This window comes from Myotis lucifugus, unplaced genomic scaffold (assembly GCF_000147115.1).
Source record: "Myotis lucifugus unplaced genomic scaffold, Myoluc2.0 scaffold_934, whole genome shotgun sequence".
In the NCBI taxonomy this organism is placed as follows: domain Eukaryota; kingdom Metazoa; phylum Chordata; class Mammalia; order Chiroptera; family Vespertilionidae; genus Myotis; species Myotis lucifugus.
The window spans coordinates 34,038-45,219 of NW_005871982.1; the positions used below are offsets into that span (position 1 = coordinate 34,038).

The 11,182-nt window shown below is 43.1% G+C and overlaps 1 protein-coding gene across 22 annotated transcripts in view; it reads left to right on the forward strand.

Moving 5' to 3' along the window:
- Nucleotides 1-281: 281 nt before the first annotated feature.
- The window catches only part of PRRC2C (proline rich coiled-coil 2C), a 77,559-nt gene continuing 66,658 nt past the window's right edge, over nt 282-11,182 (forward strand). For all 22 annotated transcript variants that reach the window (XR_002827213.1, XR_002827212.1, XR_002827214.1 and 19 more), the window contains exon 1: nt 282-618. The gene's annotated coding sequence lies outside the window, so the exon portion shown is untranslated. The remainder of the gene's footprint in view (nt 619-11,182) is intronic.

Here is an 11,182-nt window from a genome sequence, read left to right on the forward strand (position 1 = left end):
ATGGCGTAAGGAGCATTTTTCTGGTCATTAAATGTTATTCTGAGTTTAATGGCTTCAAAAATATTACATAATGTGGATGTTTTATAATGCATTTATCTACGTCTTTATCAACGGCAGTTTTTGGCATTATGAATACTGAACATGTACCTTTCTGAAAAAAATATCAAGATATTGTCAAATATCAAGATTAAAGATGATTCCTAGTTTAAAGAGACCATGGATATGCCTCACGGAAGAGTGCTCTTCCGTGAGGCATATCCATGGTCTCTTTAAAAGTCCCTCCGTCCAGCAGGTGGCGACGTCGCCTTCCGCCGGGGTTGCGCCGCCACGGAGGCTTCACGTGGTCCGGCCCGTCTGTGCGCCGAGGGCGGTCCTGCGGCGATTGCCTTACGCACGCCGCGGCATGACGTCATACGTAGGGGCTGGCTAGCCGCCATCTTGCTTCTTTTTCTCGCTCGCTCTCTCCCTCTCGGGCGGCAGCGAAAGTGCTTTGGCGGTTTGTCCATCCGCAGCTGCGGCTCTGCCAGTCGGGTGGCCCTTCAGCCACCTGCTTCCTGGGATCGGAGCTCGCGGGGACCCTCGAAGTGCACACACACGCTCGGCTCGACACCCTGGCCGGTAAGGAAAGCCGCGCGGGCGGAGGAGCCGAGATCAACGCGGGCCCCATTGGGGCGGGCGGGCGTGGGAGCGTCCCGACACTGGGGAGCCGCGTGGAGAGGGCCTGGGTTCCGGGCATCCCCTCCCTCCTCTGCGGCGACCACCCTCTCCGTGCCCCGGGAAGTCGCGGCCTCCTGATCGGGAGCGAGAAAACGGAGTCAGACCCGCCCCATGTGGTCTGCAGCGGGAGTTCCGGACCCGTCGGCCTCTCCCACCCGCCCCGGGTCGGCCCGGCGGGGGAACGGCGCGCGCGGCCGGGAGGCGAAGGGGGTTTCCATCCAGCGGGATGGGCGAGGGTCGCGATCTCTCCTGCGTGGGGCGTGCGGCCCCCCCCCCCCCGCCCCAACAGCCCCAGGCTCCTCCGGGGCCTTTCCTGGCCGCCTCCGGTGCGTGTGCAGTGCGGGTGGAATTGCAAGGAGCGGGGTGCGGGAGCCCGGGTTCCAGCCCCGACTCCGGGAGCGGCGCGCTGGGGAGTCGGGACCGACCCTCCTTTCGCTGGGGACGCGCTGCCCCGACTCCCGCGGAGGGTTCGCTAGGCTCTGGCCCCCTGGGCCTCCATCCGCTGACCTGCGGGGTCGGTCCCACTCTGCAGCTCCCCGCTTGGAGATACCGTCCGAGTTATCGGCGTTACGATCACGGCCCCCATGATGGGCCTGGAAGAAAGGGGCAGGAGAGCCAATAGGAACACTGAGCATTTCTTCTCTGCGCGAGAGGAATGCGTCAGATTCCTGTAAAGGGATGTGCATTTGTTTTGACTTGATTTGAGATATTTTTTGGACATGCCCTACGTGCCTGTGTGCTGGCTTCTGGAGCGACCCGGATGTCCGCATTGGCTGATGGAGGAGCGTCGGCTCAGAGATTCTGACCCCGCTAGGGTCCTTGAATATTGTCCCGAGGCTGCCCTGCTGTAAGATTTCATTTGGAATGCACTGGAAGCATCAGGATCCGTGATTCAGTGCTCGATCGCTTATTTTCCTGCCAATAGGAAGGATAGGGTGATCCGTCAGCGCCCGCCAAGCCTTCCTCCGGCATTGGTTAAAAGTAGCTTTAACCTTCTCAATTGGTAATTAAGATGCTGCTCGGACTGGAGCCATTTTTAGGTGTGTGTCTCCGATGCACTGCAGCATCTTTTCTGACCCAACTCAAATGCATTGGTCCACCAAAAACAATTGGGCGTACGTTAGTTTGCGTTCTAGCTGAAGCATATCGTCACATAGCCAGCCTCTCCTTTTCTATAGAGGATTTTCAGAACACAGGCTTTTTACCTTTTCTGTTTTGGTCTGGTGAGCTAATAATATATGTGGCTGCTCTGCCTTCCACCGTTAGTTGACCTTTTTCTGTGTACTGAGCACAGTAATCAGCTCTTCGTACACATTACCTTCTTAAATCTGACAGCAAGCCTTCCCGGGCGGTGCTGTTACCATCGTCCCCATTTTACAGGTGAGAAAATGAAATCTAAGAGATGAGAGCAGTTCGACCAAGGTCATACAGCAGTTGTTGGTGATGCTGTATAGATTCAGATCCAGACTGTCTGAACTCAAGGGGATCCTAAACCATCAACTGCCTCCCTGCCTTGTAATTTTATGAACTATGGAAATTAAACAAGATACAGTATTATTAACCTAGTTTCTTCTGTTTGACTTCAGTATAGAAACATTGTATGTGAAGGTGTAAAAAATGGATTATAGCTACTTTAGGGATGGGGTACAAACTAATTTTGGTACCTTTTTTATTTCAAGGACAGTCGAGTAAAACTAACTATAATTTTTTAGGTTTCTGGACTCTTACTGATAAAATATTTCCTCATCTTTAAAATGGAGATGGTGATAATAACAGTACCTCCCTGGAGGGCTTGCTGTAGGATTGACAAAGATAATGTATGTAGAGGGTTTATGACTGTGCTCAGTACCTAGTAAAAGGTCAGTAGTAGTGGAGGGCAAGTGGCAGAATATTGATAGAAGATACTCTCTCCCAAGCAGCAAGTAATCTGCATTTTCTCAGAATGGAGTAAATATTCTTTGGAAAGTTGAAGAAATAGATTTCATGTCCTCTTTATATTTTTTAAGGCTGTTCACACTTCCATACTGAATTATGTTTCTTAAAGATTTCTTCTTCATGCTGTACAATCGGTAACCCTGGGATCAGTATATTACCCATAGCTGAAATACAGAAGTCCTGGCTTATTCCTGCCCCTGTCTCTGCCTGTCTCTACTCCATCTCACCTTTCTTACTGGTAAAATGTCTTTGAAGATTATACTGTTATGTCCCTCTCTCCCTCTGAGTGGTTTCCTCCCACACCCCAAACACCACTTCAATTTATAAGTCACTTGTACAAATATTTATACCATATTTGTGTAAGAACTGATCATTGACATTTGTTACACAAATTGGTACAGAACCCTATTCTTCCAGTGAACAAGATCTAAAAATCGTCTGACTTGAGTTATACCTAATACACTTTCAGTAAATTGAGACTTGTCACCTTATAAATAGGGTAACACAAAGAAAGCTTATCTCAGTCTGTTAACTGTTGCTTAGAAGTCTTGACATTTTAAATTTCTCAGTATTGCAATTGATGCATCAGCCAGGACATCTTTGTGGGTAAAAGTATTCTCTAGAGAGGTTAACTTCAGTAAATTTTCTATTGTGTGTTTTTTTACCGACCTCTAGAAAGGCTAAATATATACTGATCTTTTAGTAGTTGTATTTCTAGTAGTTATTTTGACCAAATGCCAGCCATGGTTTCAGGCTTGTGTGTGCACATATTTGTTCACAAATCAGATTAAACCAGGGCTGTTACTGAGTTTCAACACTTGTCTAGTTGGGAGACAGAAACTTTGATATGGTTAGCAGATACCTAGAGTCTGAACACAAAATAACAATACAATTACTGTTAATGTAATGTAATGTACTCAACTCTATGGTGCTGCTGGTGCTCTGCATTAAAGAAGGATGGAGTCTAATCAGCGTTTATGGAGCATAGCTAGTATTGAAAGCACTGATGGATATTATTTATATAGCATTTTATCGGGTAGTTTTCTGTTTACTTGTTTGTTTTCAGCAGTACTGATCTGTTTTCCGTTTCTACACTGTTTCCGTGTCCCCATCACATTGTATAGTGGTTGGCATATACCTAGAGTTTATTATAGGTCATTGAATGAATGAGATTAGGAAACAGTACAATAGACCCACAACTCAGGTTCAGCTGATGAATGTTTTAGTGGAGCAAGAGAATACCCTGTCATTTTCCCCCCTTTATGTACCCATGAGAATAGTAGCAGAGCTTTCAAATAGCTTATGTACTATGCATCGTGAGGTTTCTTTTCATTTTTGCATCAGAGATTCTTTTAATTTTATAAGGCCCAGTGAATCAGAGGAAAATGGCTTTTGGGCCCCACTGCCAAGGTATCCACAGTCTTAAGGGTTATGAATAATAGAAGTTATTGTGTGATAGTTTATTTTATTATTATTCATACAAGAAGATAAAAATAAGGGTTATACAAACAGGTAAGGGAAATTTGGGGCAGAAAATCCATATATGGAAAATTGCCTATAGTATGCATTGGCTACCCAGTTGATTACAAGTGAAGGCATGATGGCCAGAAGAGATCAAGAATAATTGTAAATGTTAATATTTGTTGAGCACTTACCATGCCATGTACTGAGCTAAGAACATTTTGTACATTATCTCTTTCAATCCATATAGTAAGCCCAGGAGGTGGATTATTTTATTCCCACTATATATGTGGGATTTAAAGAGATTTAAATAATTTGTTCAAAATTACTTAGCTAGTAAGTGGTATTTAAATCATTGATCCAGAGTCCAAGTGCTTAACTTCTGTGCTACATGGATTTCCCAGTGGTGAGTATTTCTCAACCAAGTCATTCACAATTTTTGCTTTATCTTCAAATCGTATGTCAGTATCTTCCTTTAATTCAATTAATTGTCTTTTAATTAAAAGAAAAATGTACATGATTATTTGGTTTTACAGTTTTTCCCCAACATGTTTTAAAATATAATTTTGAATATTCCTCTGTGGACCACTTAAAATCGTTATAATATACCATCAGTAGTCTTGTATTCCTCCCTTTGGGACGATGTAACTGCTGAGAAGTGAGTGCTGGCTGGATAGGCTCAAGCAACAGTTGGAATTGATAAAGCCAGAAGTGATTAAGCCTAGAATGAAATAGATTCGTCAAACAGGAAATGGCAGTATTACGGGAATACAGATATAAATTAGAGCCTTAACTGCATAACTGGGGCAAACATTTCCATGATGAGCTGCAAAGTGGAGTGGTTTGATTTAGACAAATGTAACAGGATGCTTAAGACAATCTATGGCAAGAATAAGAAGGAAGTCAGTGGAGAAATAAGGATGGAAGAGAATAATCTGAAAAAATGGGATTATTAGCCAAATGTAGCAGAGTTCAGTATAATGTATGAGAAGTGGCCTTTGGATTTGCCTTAGAAATTCTTGGTGACCCTAAAAGAATTTAGGTCAAATGAGGATGAAAGGTTAAGCAAGGGGGGCTAAGTAGTGAGACCTTTTGATTTTTAGGTGTATTGAATATGTGTTTCCATATAGCTTTTGAATTTCACAGAGGAAGGGAGAGGGAGAGAAAGAGAGAGAATCATTGATCAGCTGCCTCCTGCATGATCCCCATTGGGGATTGAGAGCCTGCAACCTCGCATGTGCCCTAACTGGGAATTGAACCCAGCAACCTTTAGGAATGAGGGATTATGCTCAACCAACTGAACCACACCAGCTGGGAAAATGTGATCTTAAAAATATGTGATGTTGCTAACTTCAGAATTACTAAGTGATTGATTATAACAATTAGAAATGGAAGTGACCTTAGAAGTTTAACCTCTTACCCAAAGCAAGAATTATCTTGAAAACTAGAGGCCTGGTGCACAACATTCGTGCACTGGGGGCAGGGGATCCATCAGCCTAGCCTGCGCCCTTTCGCAGTCCGGGAGCCTTCAGGGGATGTGTGACTGACGGCCACCACCACTTCACTCTGACCACCAGGGGGCAGCTCCTGTGTTGAGCGTCTGCCCCCTGGTGGTTAGTGCACATCATAGCAACTAGTCGTTCTGCTGTTTGGTCATTTTGTATATTAGGCTTTTATTATATTGGGTGATATTTCTGCAACAGATGAAATACTTCTGTTAAAAGAGATATTACTGTTTGCTGCTATAATTTTTATCCTTAATATTTTATTCTGTATTGTAGCACACATTTTGATAATTAAAACTTGTTTTCAACAATACAGATTTTAAAAAAACTTGAATATTTCAGAGTCTCTTAACCTCATGATATTTATTATTACATATTTTAAAGGTTTGATGTTTGCCCTGGCTAGGTGGTTCACTTGGCTGGAGCACTGTAAGTTTGATACTTATTCCCTCTATATTGAAAATTGAATTCTGATTTTCATAAGGTTTTTATCTAGGGTACTGGTTTTGGTGTCGAGCCTGGATTTAATCTTGGCTCCATCACTTCCTAGCTATATTAGTTTGAGACAAGTTATTTTACTTCTCTAAGGTTGTTTCTTGGTAAGTTTTAGTGACTTGGGCTTTGAGCTCTTATTACCAATCCAATATTTTTATATTATACTACACCTCTAGAGCTTAGTTTTGTTTTTTTCTTAATTGGCTTCAAGAGTTATTACTAAATTAGGATGTATAAAACTTGGATTTCTCTTTATGTTAGAAGTGGGGAAAAGAAATAGCAAAGAGTACTCAAGGTCAGGGAAAATGGTTCTGTGAAGTTGGGACAAGTAATGTTTGGGAGAGCAGATGAACTTTTTTAAAAAGAAACTTGCCCTTGCTGGTTTGGCTCAGTGGATAGAGCGTCGGCCTGAAGACCGAGGGGTCCCGGGTTCGATTCCAGTCAAGGGCACATGCCTGGGTTGCCAGCTCGATCCCCAGTGGGGGGCGTGCAGGAGGCAGCCGATCGATAATTCTCTCTCATCATTGATGTTTCTCTCCCTCTCCCTTCCTCTCTGAAATCAATAAAAATATATATATTTTAAAAAGAAACTTTTTCTTTTTGAATAATTTTAATCTTACAGAAAAATTGTAAAACTCGTGTAAATAATTCCCATATTCCTTCATCCATAATCTCTGATTTTTGGTAGTTTACCATATTCTCTGTGTACATGTACATACGCCATATGCATGTGTACTTAGTCACATATAGTATGTGTAAGCCCTGTCATCACCTGGAACCTTAAATTCAAATCCAAGTTCCCATGCCTCCACTTTTCTCACTCACATAGTCCATTTTCTCCTATTATACATAGGAATTGAATAATGCAATCCATACAAGCTTGACTCTAATAAACATTCAGTAATTACTCTTGTTAGAACTTTTATTCATCCTTATTGAATTGTCAGTCCTTTCTGCTCTCCTCTTTATTCTCTTCCAACTTTTCTCTTCACTCTCTGGCTTAGACTTCCCGGGAATGTTCCTCTGACCAATCTCCTGGCAGTATCCGCATCTGCCTTGCTTTTCTTCACACCTGTCTGGTACAGCTCTCCTTGTGCAGTCCAGCTGCTGTGTGCTTCCCACCACCCCCCACCGGACATCGAGGAGTTTTCCAACAACACAGACTGCAGAATATTGAATACCCTGCCCTCCAGCTTCTGCTGGGATTTCAGTACTACTTGTTCAATACCTGGTTTTCCTAGTGGGATTTCCTCCCAGTTCTTTGCAAACCTTTTTCAGCCTTCTCATATTCCCATCCACTCAGTTGATGAGGACAGCATGCCTCTTTCATTTGTTTCTAGTAGTGTCTGATAATATAATATAGTAGGCAGTGGGTATTGTTTGTTTGAGTGAATGGGAATTCAACATTTTGAGTGTGTAGTTCTATCAAAAACTTTAAGTCAAGATATTTTATTCTTTATTTATAGACAATTAAAAATAAATGTCTTAAAATTGTAGCTTGAAAGAAAGTTTTGGGAATTATCCTTACTGAAGAATGAACAGTAGATGAGATAGTTGGCCAAAGGGGAAAGCAGAGAGAGAGAGAGAGAGAGAGAGAGAGAGGTGGCAACAGCATTTGTATAGAACGGTAGAAAAAAAGGAGACCACAAGATGTCAGAGTCCCAGAAGCCAAAGAAAATGGTTTACAAAGAAGCTATTTACTTTTTATATTTGTACATGATAACTATTATTACTTAGTAGACATACTTCCTTTACTTTTTCAGTAAGACATTTGTGAAGTGTGTACAGTATTCTCATCTGGAAATGGGTTGCGCTTTTTAATGTTAAATTTTTAAATCAGTGGGACATTGTACTGTATCTGCACTGTATTTCCCATAGGACAAACTCTCAGCCAAAGAGGAAAAAGGATATAAACACAGCCTGGGTGGATATCTAGAAGTCCATCATGGCCAGAAATGTAATTGTCATTTAATTGAATTTGGAAAATTGGCCATCTGTGAGTTTTTTTGTAAAATATATGTCAATATAGAAAAATTCAAACCTGTGAAGAATTTTTGTGAGTTTATTGAGCCAAACTGTCGACAATTGCCAGGAAGCAAAATCTAAAGAGATTGAGATGATGCTCTGGAAAATGATGGCTTTGCACCTTATTTTATACATTAAAATCAAAAGAGGAGGCATTTGTGGGTTACATGAAATCCATTGATGATAGATTGGGGAGGGGCAGGGGGAAGCCTCTGGGATTGGATAAAATGATAGACACAGCCCTGACTGGTTTGGCTCAGTGGATAGAGCGTCAGCCTGTGGACTGTAGGGTCCCAGGTTCTATTCCGGTCAAGGGCATGTACCTTGGTTGCGGGCACATTCCCAGTGGGGGGTGTGCAGGAGGCAGCTAATCGATGTCTCTCTCTCATCGGTGTTTCTAACTCTCTATCCCTCTCCCTTCCTCTCTCTAAAAAAAAAGATAGACAGGGACTTCTTTTACATAGTTGGGTATAGGATAGTTAACAGTCAGCAGTTAACTCAATGACAATGAGGGGATTTGTGACCTGTGCTTTGAGGGGTCCGGAAAGGAAAATTACTTTGACATTCCAAAGATATGTTATCATAGATGCAAAAAGACAGTAGTCTCAGTTAAGGTAAAGATTGACCTTTGTCAAGGACGATACTGGCCCAGGACATAATTATCCACCATAAACTGCTTTTAGTTAAAAAGTTTTAATTTCAGACCACCCTTTGTGGTTACTTTAGGTCTCTGGGTTTCAAAGCCGCCATGCAGGTCTTCTCTGAGCTAGTTTGGTTAGCATGTGGTCCCTTTTCGTCCACATACACAGATTTTGAAAAAAAATTTATCTTTATTGTTGAAAGTATTACAGATGTCCCCCTTTTTCCCCATTGACCCCCTCCACCATACCCCACCCCCAGGCCTTCACTGCACACATACTAGATTTTAAATATCACTTAAAAAATATTTTCAGCATTGAATAATTTTACGTCCTTTTGTGATTGGTAAATGAGTAACCTTCGTTATTTTTGCACTGAAGGAATTTTAGAGATCATAGTTTAATAGTTAATCAATAATCTGCTTTAAAAATACTGGCTCTTTTTTCTTCTCTTTTCCTTTCTTTTGTTACTGTAAAGGAGACCTGCCCCTAGTGGCTCTGCCTAGGGCCAGCTGGTATGTGTGGGTTCTTGACTTTATGCAGGAAAGATTTCAGGTAATTTTTAGAGAATGTTTATTAAAGCTGAGGACAATGAAACAAGGAAGGGCCTAGGATGGAAGGAGCAACAGGAGAGGGATGAGGTAGGGAAATGAAGAAGTCTAGGTGGGGAAATGAGGAAGTCAGAGAAAAGAGGGTCTTGGGGACAGGATCCAGGGGGTTAGCCTGACATGAGCCGCTGCTGCCCATTGCTCCCTGGTTGCAAGCCTTAGAGTTTAGGGAATGCACACCTGTGGGAGAAGAGAGGGAAGGGCAAGGCCCAGGTATGCTCCTCAAGCACTGGGACTTGTTTTGAGGGTTTTTAAGGGCTGGGAGTTTAGGGAAGGATCTCAACAGAATATTCATCAGTTTTATGCTGATATGCCAAAATGGGATTTATTCCCTTAACTTCATTTGTCCTTGGGTGTGGTTGGCAAATGGCACTAATTGGATTTCTTCCTGAGTAAGGTGTTTTAAGCTATTTACCCTCTAGTTGGGGAGAGGTGTAAACCAAGCATGTCAAACTCGCAGCCCACCGGCCACATGCGGCTCACAATGAATATTTTTGCAGCCCAGCCAATATAACTATGTAAGAAACATTTTAATAAAAATTTTGTAACTTATTTTTTACAATGTCCTGGTATACATAATCCTATCTAATAAAGCAGTAATATGCAAACTGACCATCACTCCAACACAAGATGGCCGCCCCCATGTGGACACAAGATGGCCAACAGGGGAGGGCAGTTGGGAGGGACCAGGCCTGCAACGGAGGGCAGTTGGGGGCGATCAGATCTGCAGGGGAGGGCAGTTGGGGGCAACCAGGCCTGCAGGGGAGGCCAGTTAGGGGCGACCAGGCCTGCAGGGAAGGGCAGTTGGGGGTGACCAGGCCTGCAGGGGAGAACAGTTGGGGGTGACCAGGCTGGCAAGGGAGGGCAGTTAGGGGTGACCAGGCTGGCAAGGGAGGGAAGTTAGGGGTGACCAGGCTGGCAAGGGAGGGAAGTTAGGGGTGACCGGGCCAGCAGGAGAGGGCAGTTTGGGGCAACCAGGCCTGGAGGAGAGAGGGATGTCCCTTGGGGGGTCCCAGATTGGAGATGGTGCAGGCTGGGCTGAGGGATAGCCCCCCTCCCCTGCATGAATTTCATGCACCGGGCCTCTAGTTTTTTTTTTTTTTTTTTTTTTTTTTTAAATATATTTTTATTGATTTTTTACAGAGAGGAAGGGAGAGAGATAGAGAGTTAGAAACATCGATGAGAGAGAAACATCGATCAGCCGCCTCCTGCACATCTCCTACTGGGGATGTGCCCGCAACTCAGGTACATGCCCTTGACCGGAATCGAACCCGGGACCCCTCAGTCCGCAGGCCGACGCTCTATCCACTGAGCCAAACCGGTTTCGGCAGGGCCTCTAGTTATTAACAATGAACTACAATGTTCACTAATGTAATGACTGGTTACTGTAATCGTGTTGCATTCATTTCCCTTAGGTGCCTTACACGCAGGCGCACCATTTCTCCCCACTAATACTAGCAGTGAATATTTTAGCAGCCGATTGCCATGTCATTAATCTTGTACTGACTTGTTTGGTGTGTGCAACAAGAAATATTTCATTTTCGGAGAACAAGAAAAATAGATTTATTTGCATTATGCTTATTTGTACAGTTACTCAGTGTCTGGTAAGTTAATGTTCAAGAAAAAATACTAATTTTTATTAAAATGTTATGTTAACGATTACTCATTTAGTTTAACCCTGTGTATTCAGCATGTCTCTATCGAAAATAAAACCTGTTTCTATGAAAAATTGAAAGCTTTTTGTTTTTTTTTGCGGGTCCCACATAAACCTTGTTTATTTGGCCTGTTTCAGCCTTGA